We start from the raw sequence: 13,470 nt of genomic DNA on the forward strand, positions 1-13,470 counted from the left end.
CCATCCAGCCCAGCCCCAGGCTGGCGTCTGGGCAGCCACTGTGTCTGTGGGCAGGGCATGGGGAGCATCTGCCTGTCTTACTTGTGGGGCTCCATCTTCATCCAAGGACCATGGGCTCCTCCTCATCGTTCTCGTCAACTTCCATCTCCTCAATGTTCTCCTCTTCGACTTCCATCTCCTCAATGTTATCCTCCATGTCGACTTCCATGTCCTCAAGTGGTTCTTCTATGTCTACCTCCATCCTTTCTTCCTCACCTAGCACCATGTCCACTTGCATCTCCTCCTCAGTGTCTCTGGCAGTCTGCAAGAGACAGCACAATCTGACAGTGGGGTTCCTGTCCCACAGCATCCATTCCCACATGGCTGCAGCCTGCTCAAGCAAGGTGGCCCCTCCCTGGAATGGCACTGTACCTCCACTGGAGCAGCAGTGCTCATCCTGCTGGGATTGGCGCTCCAGAGGAGGCGTCAGGAAAATCCCAGGCGGCAGCAGCAAGAGAGCGCTGACGGGCAGAGCGCAGAGCGAGCGCCAACTGACCACTGGCAGCAGGCAGAGTGTCTGCTCTGCTGGTTTCCAGGTGCTGGACGTTCCACCTGGAACACTGTGGGAGCTGTGATGTCACAGAAGATTCAGGGCCACTCCACACTGGGAGATGGGCATGGTGGAATGATGAAATCCTTGAATGCTTTGGCTAGGAAGGGACCCTAAAGATCATCTGGTTCCAAGCTAAGCAAGCTGCCAGCACAGCAGGTTGTCTCGGCCCCTGTCCAAGCTGGCCTTGGATGTTCCTTGGCATGGGGTATGCACAGCCTCTCTGCACTGGTCCCAGTGTCAGGGACAAGCACCCTGAGAGGAAAGAACTTCTTCCCATCATGGAATGGATTCCAGCTCTTGCAGTTGGATCCCATTCCCCCTTGTTCTGTCACTTCAGTTCCTGACAAAGAGTCCTGTCCCACTTCCCTGTAGGTCAGGGTGTTCCGGCATGGTCCCACACATGTGCTTGCAGCCAGGAGAGAGAGAGAAGCCAAGCTGGCAGAGAGAGGAAATGGGGAAAGTGACATGAGAGATGAGAGAAGAAGGAAAATGTAGAGACATGCAAGGCATTGGGTCGTGTGATTTGTGGGATTCATGCCTTTTATTAGAGGCCAGGTTCTCTGGTGCACTCAATGACTGTGTGATTGCGGCGTGTCCACAGTGAGCCCGTGTGAGTGACCTGCACTGCCAGAGGCCGGAGCACACTTGCTTCAAGTGCTGATGAACGAGGCCAGAGACGGGTCTTTGTGTGCAACTCAAAACGCTGTGCATGGCCATGAAGAGGGTCCAGGGACGGAGAGAAAATGAGGCTGGGGACTGAGGGTTTCATATGGGGGGGGGAGAAGGGGCAAAGCCAGGACCAGCAGGGGAGAAGAGAGGGAAGAACATTCTCTGGAGAGTAGCTATAAGGAAAAAATGGCAGTTGAAGTGGGTGATAGCAAGAAAAGCTGCAGATTGCAAGAGGCTGCAAGTGGCCATGGGTGAGAGCCCTGCATTCAGAGGGGTTTCTCTGTTTCACCTTGGTCCCCTTTGCCCTAAGGTATTACAGTTGCAATGAGAGGCCCCTGGGCCTCCACAAGTGCCCCCTTTTTGTTTTCAAGAATGAAGGCTTCTGCCATGGACTTTTGCAAGCGTTGAGCAAAACTGGATAGAATAAGCAACACAATGAATACAAGAAACAAAGTCCACAAAAGAGTCTTAAGTAAAGGTGAAAGCCAGCCTTTCATGCCCCAGGCTTTCAAAAGTCCAGTGAGCCAGTCGTTGTTGCCTTTTGTCTGGATCTTGTTGATTTGGTCTTTGAGCAGCTGGACGTTCTGGTATACTGAGTCCCTATGTGAGAAGAGGTTGACAAGCGTGGCCATGGGCAAGAAATTGTGGCTTGGCTGTGGAAGCAGCCAGCTGACGGCACGTGGCATAGTGAGGAGCTTTGCTGCTTGTGGCTGCCTGCTGCAGCGGCAACAAAGGACAGCATCCTTGGACTTTAGTTAATTTTGTAGTGGCTGGAGGCTTGGGTGGCCTGAAAGTAAAGAGATAGGGAGATTCCCATGTGAAACTTAAATTCTGGTCCCACTAAACTTTATCTTCTGTAAGGCAAGAGTTTGAACTCAGCTTCTGAGAAGAATCAAATATAAATGCTACAATATAGTTTTTCCAAATGTTAAGTGATATATCCCGCTTAGTGGTGTCTGAGCTCTCTTGGTGTTGGTCTGTGTGGTCCACGCTGCTTAGGAGATCTTCTTCTGTCCTTCTTCTTCTTTTCCAGGCTGCTGCTCTCTCAGGCTTTCATTCTGTTCTTCTGATGGTGGCTCTGGTGTTTGCCTCGCCATTTGCAGAAGAGTTTTATGTTTCTGCTGGGATCTGTCTTGGGCCTGCTGCTGTAGAGACACAAGCATATCCTCTCCCCCAAGCAATGAATGATAAAGGGCCCATAATTTGTTTTGATTCAGGGTCTTTGTTCAACACAGGTGGCTTTTCTTTTAACTGGGCTGCAGTCACATGAAATGCAAAAGGCCTGATGACTGGGGGAGTTGGCTCCATAAATGAGGTGTCGAAAAAGTTGAGCACATCAAGGGCCTTGGCCAGTGTCTCAATGGGAGATAATATGTGGACTCCCTGTCTCTGTTGATCAAGGATCCTTTGGATGGACCAGTGGGCCCTCTGGACTATGGAGTGTCCTGTGGCAGAGTGTGGTATGGCTGTGACATGTTTTGTACCCCACTGGTCAGAAAATGGTTGGAATCAGTGGGAGGTATAAGAAGGACCATGATCAGTTTTCCTTTCCTGTGGAGCTGGGAAGGTAGAAAAAGCTAAAATGTAACGTTTTATAGCATCTTTTCATTTCACACCAGCATGGGCAAAGGCGGAAACCGCAGCGTTGTCGGTGTGGATTGAGACGGGGTTGTATTTTAGTCTCCCAAAAGGGGCTTGGTGTGTGATGTGTGATTGCCCGATCTGGAGAGTCTTTAGTCCTCTTGGATTGAGTGCAGCTGTGACAGAAGCAAAGGCATGTTGCTGACAATTTGGGCAGGTGTTTGCCATGGATCTTGCCTGATCTTGGGTAATTTTAAAGATGCTGAGCGGTGCAGGAATGTTTGGATGGTAGAAGTGGTGGCGGGTCCTAGCCTGGTCAAAAAGATTCCCTAGGGAGATTTGGACAACCATTGCTGGGGCATCTGCTCTAGCATTGCCTACTATAAATGCAGGAAGGGTGGTATGAGATCTTGTGTGCGTGATATAGTGTGGGTGTTGTCTGTGGGACAAAAGAATAATGAAAGGGGAAATCAAATGCTCTAGTTGGGGTTAGAAATGTCTTTGAAAATGGAATTTTCGGCCTGCTGCACTAGGCCATAGACATCTGCCGAATCAGTGATCAAAAGAATAGGTTCTCTGAAAGTGGAGAAGGTCCTAAGGACTGCAGTCAATTCAGCAATTTGGGCAGGACGAGGATCCCCTGGCTTGGCTTTTGTCTCTTGAGCAATGCGGAGCCAGGGCAGTGCAGAGCAGGGTGGGAAGCAGAGCCCGGAGCCTTTGGAGGCTGCAAGCCTTAAACATCAGCCCCTGCAGCAGCCCAGATGCAGGTGCCAGAGTTGCCAAGGCTGTCATGGCCTTGAGAGCGGGAAGGTGGATTTTGCATCCCTGTGGCCTGATGGCGGCTCTGGAGCCAGGAGTGCCTGTGGCTGCAGCAGGAAGGGTGGCTGAAAGTTTCCTGCCTTGCTTTGGTGGCATGGCTGCAGGGATAACTGCAGTGAGAGCCCCCTCTGTGCTGGTGACAGCTCAGCTCTTGGGGACGCCGCTGTGCCCCAGCCCAGGAGCAGCAGCAGTGCCCAGCGGCAGCAGTGGTGTCAGTGGGACCCCCTGTGCACAGGGACCCCCAGCCGTGGGGTGGCCGTGGCAGCAGCCCCAGGGAGCTCCAGCCCCGGGATCCCGGAACAAGTGGAAATCCCAACTGTGCAAAGGCTGCCTGTGCTCAAAGGAATGGCAAAGAGAAGCGAGGTTTTAAAAAGAAGCAGTATTTATTTGCCAAAGATTGGCAAACTCTAGGATTTACAGAACACTTTTCATTACAACAATCCTTATAACAACAACAACGATCTACTGAACATATTTACATGGGATCCTATGGAGTAACAATCTTCAAAACATATTTACAGAGAACTACTAACATGTGAACATATTTACAGTAATCTTCTAACTTTTCCAACATATATACACCGCCGTCATATCTCCAGCCATCATCTCCATCTGTCCTGGAAGGAAGAAAGAAGCAAAGCTGGCCTCTGCTGCCAGCACTGGGCCCAGCTGGGCTGGGAGCCGGGCCCTAGGAGCTGGGACAGGGCTGGCAGGGCTGCTGTGGCCCCAGGCAAGTGCAGGGCAGGCCAGGGCTGGTGCTTGTGGCAGCACAATCCAGGCCCCCTGCGGGCAGCGTGTCCCTGAGCGGGGCCATCCAGCCCAGCCCCAGGCTGGCGTCAGGGCAGCCACTGTGTCTGTGGGCAGGGCATGGGGAGCATCTGCCTGTCTTACTTGTGGGGCTCCATCTTCATCCAAGGACCATGGGCTCCTCCTCATCGTTCTCGTCAACTTCCATCTCCTCAATGTTCTCCTCTTCGACTTCCATCTCCTCAATGTTATCCTCCATGTCGACTTCCATGTCCTCAAGTGGTTCTTCTATGTCTACCTCCATCCTTTCCTCCTCACCTAGCACCATGTCCACTTGCATCTCCTCCTCAGTGTCTCTGGCAGTCTGCAAGAGACAGCACAATCTGACAGTGGGGTTCCTGTCCCACAGCATCCATTCCCACATGGCTGCAGCCTGCTCAAGCAAGGTGGCCCCTCCCTGGAATGGCACTGTACCTCCACTGGAGCAGCAGTGCTCATCCTGCTGGGGTTGGTGCTCCAGAGGAGGCGTCAGGAAAATCCCAGGCAGCAGCAGCAAGAGAGCGCTGACGGGCAGAGCGCAGAGCGAGCGCCAAGTGACAACTGGCAGCAGGCAGAGTGTCTGCTCTGCTGGTTTCCAGGTGCTGGACGTTCCACCTGGAACACTGTGGGAGCTGTGATGTCACAGAAGATTCAGGGCCACTCCACACTGGGAGATGGGCATGGTGGAATGATGAAATCCTTGAATGCTTTGGCTAGGAAGGGACCCTAAAGATCATCTGGTTCCAAGCTGAGCAAGCTGCCAGCACAGCAGGTTGCTGCGGCCCCTGTCCAAGCTGGCCTTGGATGTTCCTTGGCATGGGGTATGCACAGCCTCTCTGCACTGGTCCCAGTGTCAGGGACAAGCACCCTGAGAGGAAAGAACTTCTTCCCATCATGGAATGGATTCCAGCTCTTGCAGTTGGATCCCATTCCCCCTTGTTCTGTCACTTCAGTTCCTGACAAAGAGTCCTCTCCCACTTCCCTGTAGGTCAGGGTGTTCCGGCATGGTCCCACACATGTGCTTGCAGCCAGGAGAGAGAGAGAAGCCAAGCTGGCAGAGAGAGGAAATGGGGAAAGTGACATGAGAGATGAGAGAAGAAGGAAAAAGTAGAGACATGCAAGGCATTGGGTCGTGTGATTTGTGGGATTCATGCCTTTTATTAGAGGCCAGGTTCTCTGGTGCACTCAATGACTGTGTGATTGCGGCGTGTCCACAGTGAGCCCGTGTGAGCGACCTGCACTGCCAGAGCCCGGAGCACACTTGCTTCAAGTGCTGATGAACGAGGCCAGAGACGGGTCTTTGTGTGCAACTCAAAACGCTGTGCATGGCGATGAAGAGGGTCCAGGGCCGGAGAGAAAATGAGGCTGGGGACTGAGGGTTTCATATGGGGGGGGGAGAAGGGGCAAAGCCAGGACCAGCAGGGGAGAAGAGAGGGAAGAACATTCTCTGGAGAGTAGCTATAAGGAAAAAATGGCAGTTGAAGTGGGTGATAGCAAGAAAAGCTGCAGATTGCAAGAGGCTGCAAGTGGCCATGGGTGAGAGCCCTGCATTCAGAGGGGTTTCTCTGTTTCACCTTGGTCCCCTTTGCCCTAAGGTATTACAGTTGCAATGAGAGGCCCCTGGGCCTCCACAAGTGCCCCCTTTTTGTTTTCAAGAATGAAGGCTTCTGCCATGGACTTTTGCAAGCGTTGAGCAAAACTGGATAGAATAAGCAACACAATGAATACAAGAAACAAAGTCCACAAAAGAGTCTTAAGTAAAGGTGAAAGCCAGCCTTTCATGCCCCAGGCTTTCAAAAGTCCAGTGAGCCAGTCGTTGTTGCCTTTTGTCTGGATCTTGTTGATTTGGTCTTTGAGCAGCTGGACGCTCAGGTATACTGAGTCCCTATGTGAGAAGAGGTTGACAAGCGTGGCCATGGGCAAGAAATTGTGGCTTGGCTGTGGAAGCAGCCAGCTGACGGCACGTGGCATAGTGAGGAGCTTTGCTGCTTGTGGCTGCCTGCTGCAGCGGCAACAAAGGACAGCATCCTTGGACTTTAGTTAATTTTGTAGTGGCTGGAGGTTGGGTGGCCTGAAAGTAAAGAGATAGGGAGATTCCCATGTGAAACTTAAATTCTGGTCCCACTAAACTTTCTCTTCTGTAAGGCAAGAGTTTGAACTCAGCTTCTGAGAAGAATCAAATATAAATGCTACAATATAGTTTTTCCAAATGTTAAGTGATATATCCCGCTTAGTGGTGTCTGAGCTCTCTTGGTGTTGGTCTGTGTGGTCCACGCTGCTTAGGAGATCTTCTTCTGTCCTTCTTCTTCTTTTCCAGGCTGCTGCTCTCTCAGGCTTTCATTCTGTTCTTCTGATGGTGGCTCTGGTGTTTGCCTCGCCATTTGCAGAAGAGTTTTATGTTTCTGCTGGGATCTGTCTTGGGCCTGCTGCTGTAGAGACACAAGCATATCCTCTCCCCCAAGCAATGAATGATAAAGGGCCCATAATTTGTTTTGATTCAGGGTCTTTGTTCAACACAGGTGGCTTTTCTTTTAACTGGGCTGCAGTCACATGAAATGCAAAAGGCCTGATGACTGGGGGAGTTGGCTCCATAAATGAGGTGTCGAAAAAGTTGAGCACATCAAGGGCCTTGGCCAGTGTCTCAATGGGAGATAATATGTGGACTCCCTGTCTCTGTTGATCAAGGATCCTTTGGATGGACCAGTGGGCCCTCTGGACTATGGAGTGTCCTGTGGCAGAGTGTGGTATGGCTGTGACATGTTTTGTACCCCACTGGTCAGAAAATGGTTGGAATCAGTGGGAGGTATAAGAAGGACCATGATCAGTTTTCCTTTCCTGTGGAGCTGGGAAGGTAGAAAAAGCTAAAATGTAACGTTTTATAGCATCTTTTCATTTCACACCAGCATGGGCAAAGGCGGAAACCGCAGCGTTGTCGGTGTGGATTGAGACGGGGTTGTATTTTAGTCTCCCAAAAGGGGCTTGGTGTGTGATGTGTGATTGCCCGATCTGGAGAGTCTTTAGTCCTCTTGGATTGAGTGCAGCTGTGACAGAAGCAAAGGCATGTTGCTGACAATTTGGGCAGGTGTTTGCCATGGATCTTGCCTGATCTTGGGTAATTTTAAAGATGCTGAGCGGTGCAGGAATGTTTGGATGGTAGAAGTGGTGGCGGGTCCTAGCCTGGTCAAAAAGATTCCCTAGGGAGATTTGGACAACCATTGCTGGGGCATCTGCTCTAGCATTGCCTACTATAAATGCAGGAAGGGTGGTATGAGATCTTGTGTGCGTGATATAGTGTGGGTGTTGTCTGTGGGACAAAAGAATAATGAAAGGGGAAATCAAATGCTCTAGTTGGGGTTAGAAATGTCTTTGAAAATGGAATTTTCGGCCTGCTGCACTAGGCCATAGACATCTGCCGAATCAGTGATCAAAAGAATAGGTTCTCTGAAAGTGGAGAAGGTCCTAAGGACTGCAGTCAATTCAGCAATTTGGGCAGGACGAGGATCCCCTGGCTTGGCTTTTGTCTCTTGAGCAATGCGGAGCCAGGGCAGTGCAGAGCAGGGTGGGAAGCAGAGCCCGGAGCCTTTGGAGGCTGCAAGCCTTAAACATCAGCCCCTGCAGCAGCCCAGATGCAGGTGCCACAGTTGCCAAGGCTGTCATGGCCTTGAGAGCGGGAAGGTGGATTTTGCATCCCTGTGGCCTGATGGCGGCTCTGGAGCCAGGAGTGCCTGTGGCTGCAGCAGGAAGGGTGGCTGAAAGTTTCCTGCCTTGCTTTGGTGGCATGGCTGCAGGGATAACTGCAGTGAGAGCCCCCTCTGTGCTGGTGACAGCTCAGCTCTTGGGGACGCCGCTGTGCCCCAGCCCAGGAGCAGCAGCAGTGCCCAGCGGCAGCAGTGGTGTCAGTGGGACCCCCTGTGCACAGGGACCCCCAGCCGTGGGGTGGCCGTGGCAGCAGCCCCAGGGAGCTCCAGCCCCGGGATCCCGGAACAAGTGGAAATCCCAACTGTGCAAAGGCTGCCTGTGCTCAAAGGAATGGCAAAGAGAAGCCAGGTTTTAAAAAGAAGCCGTATTTATTTGCCAAAGATTGGCAAACTCTAGGATTTACAGAACACTTTTCATTACAACAATCCTTATAACAACAACAACGATCTACTGAACATATTTACATGGGATCCTATGGAGTAACAATCTTCAAAACATATTTACAGAGAACTACTAACATGTGAACATATTTACAGTAATCTTCTAACTTTTCCAACATATATACACCGCCGTCATATCTCCAGCCATCATCTCCATCTGTCCTGGAAGGAAGAAAGAAGCAAAGCTGGCCTCTGCTGCCAGCACTGGGCCCAGCTGGGCTGGGAGCCGGGCCCTAGGAGCTGGGACAGGGCTGGCAGGGCTGGTGTGGCCCCAGGCAAGTGCAGGGCAGGCCAGGGCTGGTGCTTGTGGCAGCACAATCCAGGCCCCCTGCGGGCAGCGTGTCCCTGAGCGGGGCCATCCAGCCCAGCCCCAGGCTGGCGTCAGGGCAGCCACTGTGTCTGTGGGCAGGGCATGGGGAGCATCTGCCTGTCTTACTTGTGGGGCTCCATCTTCATCCAAGGACCATGGGCTCCTCCTCATCGTTCTCGTCAACTTCCATCTCCTCAATGTTCTCCTCTTCGACTTCCATCTCCTCAATGTTATCCTCCATGTCGACTTCCATGTCCTCAAGTGGTTCTTCTATGTCTACCTCCATCCTTTCTTCCTCACCTAGCACCATGTCCACTTGCATCTCCTCCTCAGTGTCTCTGGCAGTCTGCAAGAGACAGCACAATCTGACAGTGGGGTTCCTGTCCCACAGCATCCATTCCCACATGGCTGCAGCCTGCTCAAGCAAGGTGGCCCCTCCCTGGAATGGCACTGTACCTCCACTGGAGCAGCAGTGCTCATCCTGCTGGGATTGGCGCTCCAGAGGAGGCGTCAGGAAAATCCCAGGCGGCAGCAGCAAGAGAGCGCTGACGGGCAGAGCGCAGAGCGAGCGCCAACTGACCACTGGCAGCAGGCAGAGTGTCTGCTCTGCTGGTTTCCAGGTGCTGGACGTTCCACCTGGAACACTGTGGGAGCTGTGATGTCACAGAAGATTCAGGGCCACTCCACACTGGGAGATGGGCATGGTGGAATGATGAAATCCTTGAATGCTTTGGCTAGGAAGGGACCCTAAAGATCATCTGGTTCCAAGCTGAGCAAGCTGCCAGCACAGCAGGTTGCTGCGGCCCCTGTCCAAGCTGGCCTTGGATGTTCCTTGGCATGGGGTATGCACAGCCTCTCTGCACTGGTCCCAGTGTCAGGGACAAGCACCCTGAGAGGAAAGAACTTCTTCCCATCATGGAATGGATTCCAGCTCTTGCAGTTGGATCCCATTCCCCCTTGTTCTGTCACTTCAGTTCCTGACAAAGAGTCCTCTCCCACTTCCCTGTAGGTCAGGGTGTTCCGGCATGGTCCCACACATGTGCTTGCAGCCAGGAGAGAGAGAGAAGCCAAGCTGGCAGAGAGAGGAAATGGGGAAAGTGACATGAGAGATGAGAGAAGAAGGAAAAAGTAGAGACATGCAAGGCATTGGGTCGTGTGATTTGTGGGATTCATGCCTTTTATTAGAGGCCAGGTTCTCTGGTGCACTCAATGACTGTGTGATTGCGGCGTGTCCACAGTGAGCCCGTGTGAGCGACCTGCACTCCCAGAGGCCGGAGCACACTTGCTTCAAGTGCTGATGAACGAGGCCAGAGACGGGTCTTTGTGTGCAACTCAAAACGCTGTGCATGGCGATGAAGAGGGTCCAGGGCCGGAGAGAAACTGAGGCTGGGGACTGAGGGTTTCATATGGGGGGGGGAGAAGGGGCAAAGCCAGGACCAGCAGGGGAGAAGAGAGGGAAGAACATTCTCTGGAGAGTAGCTATAAGGAAAAAATGGCAGTTGAAGTGGGTGATAGCAAGAAAAGCTGCAGATTGCAAGAGGCTGCAAGTGGCCATGGGTGAGAGCCCTGCATTCAGAGGGGTTTCTCTGTTTCACCTTGGTCCCCTTTGCCCTAAGGTATTACAGTTGCAATGAGAGGCCCCTGGGCCTCCACAAGTGCCCCCTTTTTGTTTTCAAGAATGAAGGCTTCTGCCATGGACTTTTGCAAGCGTTGAGCAAAACTGGATAGAATAAGCAACACAATGAATACAAGAAACAAAGTCCACAAAAGAGTCTTAAGTAAAGGTGAAAGCCAGCCTTTCATGCCCCAGGCTTTCAAAAGTCCAGTGAGCCAGTCGTTGTTGCCTTTTGTCTGGATCTTGTTGATTTGGTCTTTGAGCAGCTGGACGCTCAGGTATACTGAGTCCCTATGTGAGAAGAGGTTGACAAGCGTGGCCATGGGCAAGAAATTGTGGCTTGGCTGTGGAAGCAGCCAGCTGACGGCACGTGGCATAGTGAGGAGCTTTGCTGCTTGTGGCTGCCTGCTGCAGCGGCAACAAAGGACAGCATCCTTGGACTTTAGTTAATTTTGTAGTGGCTGGAGGCTTGGGTGGCCTGAAAGTAAAGAGATAGGGAGATTCCCATGTGAAACTTAAATTCTGGTCCCACTAAACTTTCTCTTCTGTAAGGCAAGAGTTTGAACTCAGCTTCTGAGAAGAATCAAATATAAATGCTACAATATAGTTTTTCCAAATGTTAAGTGATATATCCCGCTTAGTGGTGTCTGAGCTCTCTTGGTGTTGGTCTGTGTGGTCCACGCTGCTTAGGAGATCTTCTTCTGTCCTTCTTCTTCTTTTCCAGGCTGCTGCTCTCTCAGGCTTTCATTCTGTTCTTCTGATGGTGGCTCTGGTGTTTGCCTCGCCATTTGCAGAAGAGTTTTATGTTTCTGCTGGGATCTGTCTTGGGCCTGCTGCTGTAGAGACACAAGCATATCCTCTCCCCCAAGCAATGAATGATAAAGGGCCCATAATTTGTTTTGATTCAGGGTCTTTGTTCAACACAGGTGGCTTTTCTTTTAACTGGGCTGCAGTCACATGAAATGCAAAAGGCCTGATGACTGGGGGAGTTGGCTCCATAAATGAGGTGTCGAAAAAGTTGAGCACATCAAGGGCCTTGGCCAGTGTCTCAATGGGAGATAATATGTGGACTCCCTGTCTCTGTTGATCAAGGATCCTTTGGATGGACCAGTGGGCCCTCTGGACTATGGAGTGTCCTGTGGCAGAGTGTGGTATGGCTGTGACATGTTTTGTACCCCACTGGTCAGAAAATGGTTGGAATCAGTGGGAGGTATAAGAAGGACCATGATCAGTTTTCCTTTCCTGTGGAGCTGGGAAGGTAGAAAAAGCTAAAATGTAACGTTTTATAGCATCTTTTCATTTCACACCAGCATGGGCAAAGGCGGAAACCGCAGCGTTGTCGGTGTGGATTGAGACGGGGTTGTATTTTAGTCTCCCAAAAGGGGCTTGGTGTGTGATGTGTGATTGCCCGATCTGGAGAGTCTTTAGTCCTCTTGGATTGAGTGCAGCTGTGACAGAAGCAAAGGCATGTTGCTGACAATTTGGGCAGGTGTTTGCCATGGATCTTGCCTGATCTTGGGTAATTTTAAAGATGCTGAGCGGTGCAGGAATGTTTGGATGGTAGAAGTGGTGGCGGGTCCTAGCCTGGTCAAAAAGATTCCCTAGGGAGATTTGGACAACCATTGCTGGGGCATCTGCTCTAGCATTGCCTACTATAAATGCAGGAAGGGTGGTATGAGATCTTGTGTGCGTGATATAGTGTGGGTGTTGTCTGTGGGACAAAAGAATAATGAAAGGGGAAATCAAATGCTCTAGTTGGGGTTAGAAATGTCTTTGAAAATGGAATTTTCGGCCTGCTGCACTAGGCCATAGACATCTGCCGAATCAGTGATCAAAAGAATAGGTTCTCTGAAAGTGGAGAAGGTCCTAAGGACTGCAGTCAATTCAGCAATTTGGGCAGGACGAGGATCCCCTGGCTTGGCTTTTGTCTCTTGAGCAATGCGGAGCCAGGGCAGTGCAGAGCAGGGTGGGAAGCAGAGCCCGGAGCCTTTGGAGGCTGCAAGCCTTAAACATCAGCCCCTGCAGCAGCCCAGATGCAGGTGCCACAGTTGCCAAGGCTGTCATGGCCTTGAGAGCGGGAAGGTGGATTTTGCATCCCTGTGGCCTGATGGCGGCTCTGGAGCCAGGAGTGCCTGTGGCTGCAGCAGGAAGGGTGGCTGAAAGTTTCCTGCCTTGCTTTGGTGGCATGGCTGCAGGGATAACTGCAGTGAGAGCCCCCTCTGTGCTGGTGACAGCTCAGCTCTTGGGGACGCCGCTGTGCCCCAGCCCAGGAGCAGCAGCAGTGCCCAGCGGCAGCAGTGGTGTCAGTGGGACCCCCTGTGCACAGGGACCCCCAGCCGTGGGGTGGCCGTGGCAGCAGCCCCAGGGAGCTCCAGCCCCGGGATCCCGGAACAAGTGGAAATCCCAACTGTGCAAAGGCTGCCTGTGCTCAAAGGAATGGCAAAGAGAAGCGAGGTTTTAAAAAGAAGCCGTATTTATTTGCCAAAGATTGGCAAACTCTAGGATTTACAGAACACTTTTCATTACAACAATCCTTATAACAACAACAACGATCTACTGAACATATTTACATGGGATCCTATGGAGTAACAATCTTCAAAACATATTTACAGAGAACTACTAACATGTGAACATATTTACAGTAATCTTCTAACTTTTCCAACATATATACACCGTCGTCATATCTCCAGCCATCATCTCCATCTGTCCTGGAAGGAAGAAAGAAGCAAAGCTGGCCTCTGCTGCCAGCACTGGGCCCAGCTGGGCTGGGAGCCGGGCCCTAGGAGCTGGGACAGGGCTGGCAGGGCTGGTGTGGCCCCAGGCAAGTGCAGGGCAGGCCAGGGCTGGTGCTTGTGGCAGCACAATCCAGGCCCCCTGCGGGCAGCGTGTCCCTGAGCGGGGCCATCCAGCCCAGCCCCAGGCTGGCGTCAGGGCAGCCACTGTGTCTGTGGGCAGGGCA

This window comes from Passer domesticus, chromosome 13, assembly GCF_036417665.1.
Source record: "Passer domesticus isolate bPasDom1 chromosome 13, bPasDom1.hap1, whole genome shotgun sequence".
Classification (NCBI taxonomy): Eukaryota; Metazoa; Chordata; class Aves; order Passeriformes; family Passeridae; genus Passer; species Passer domesticus.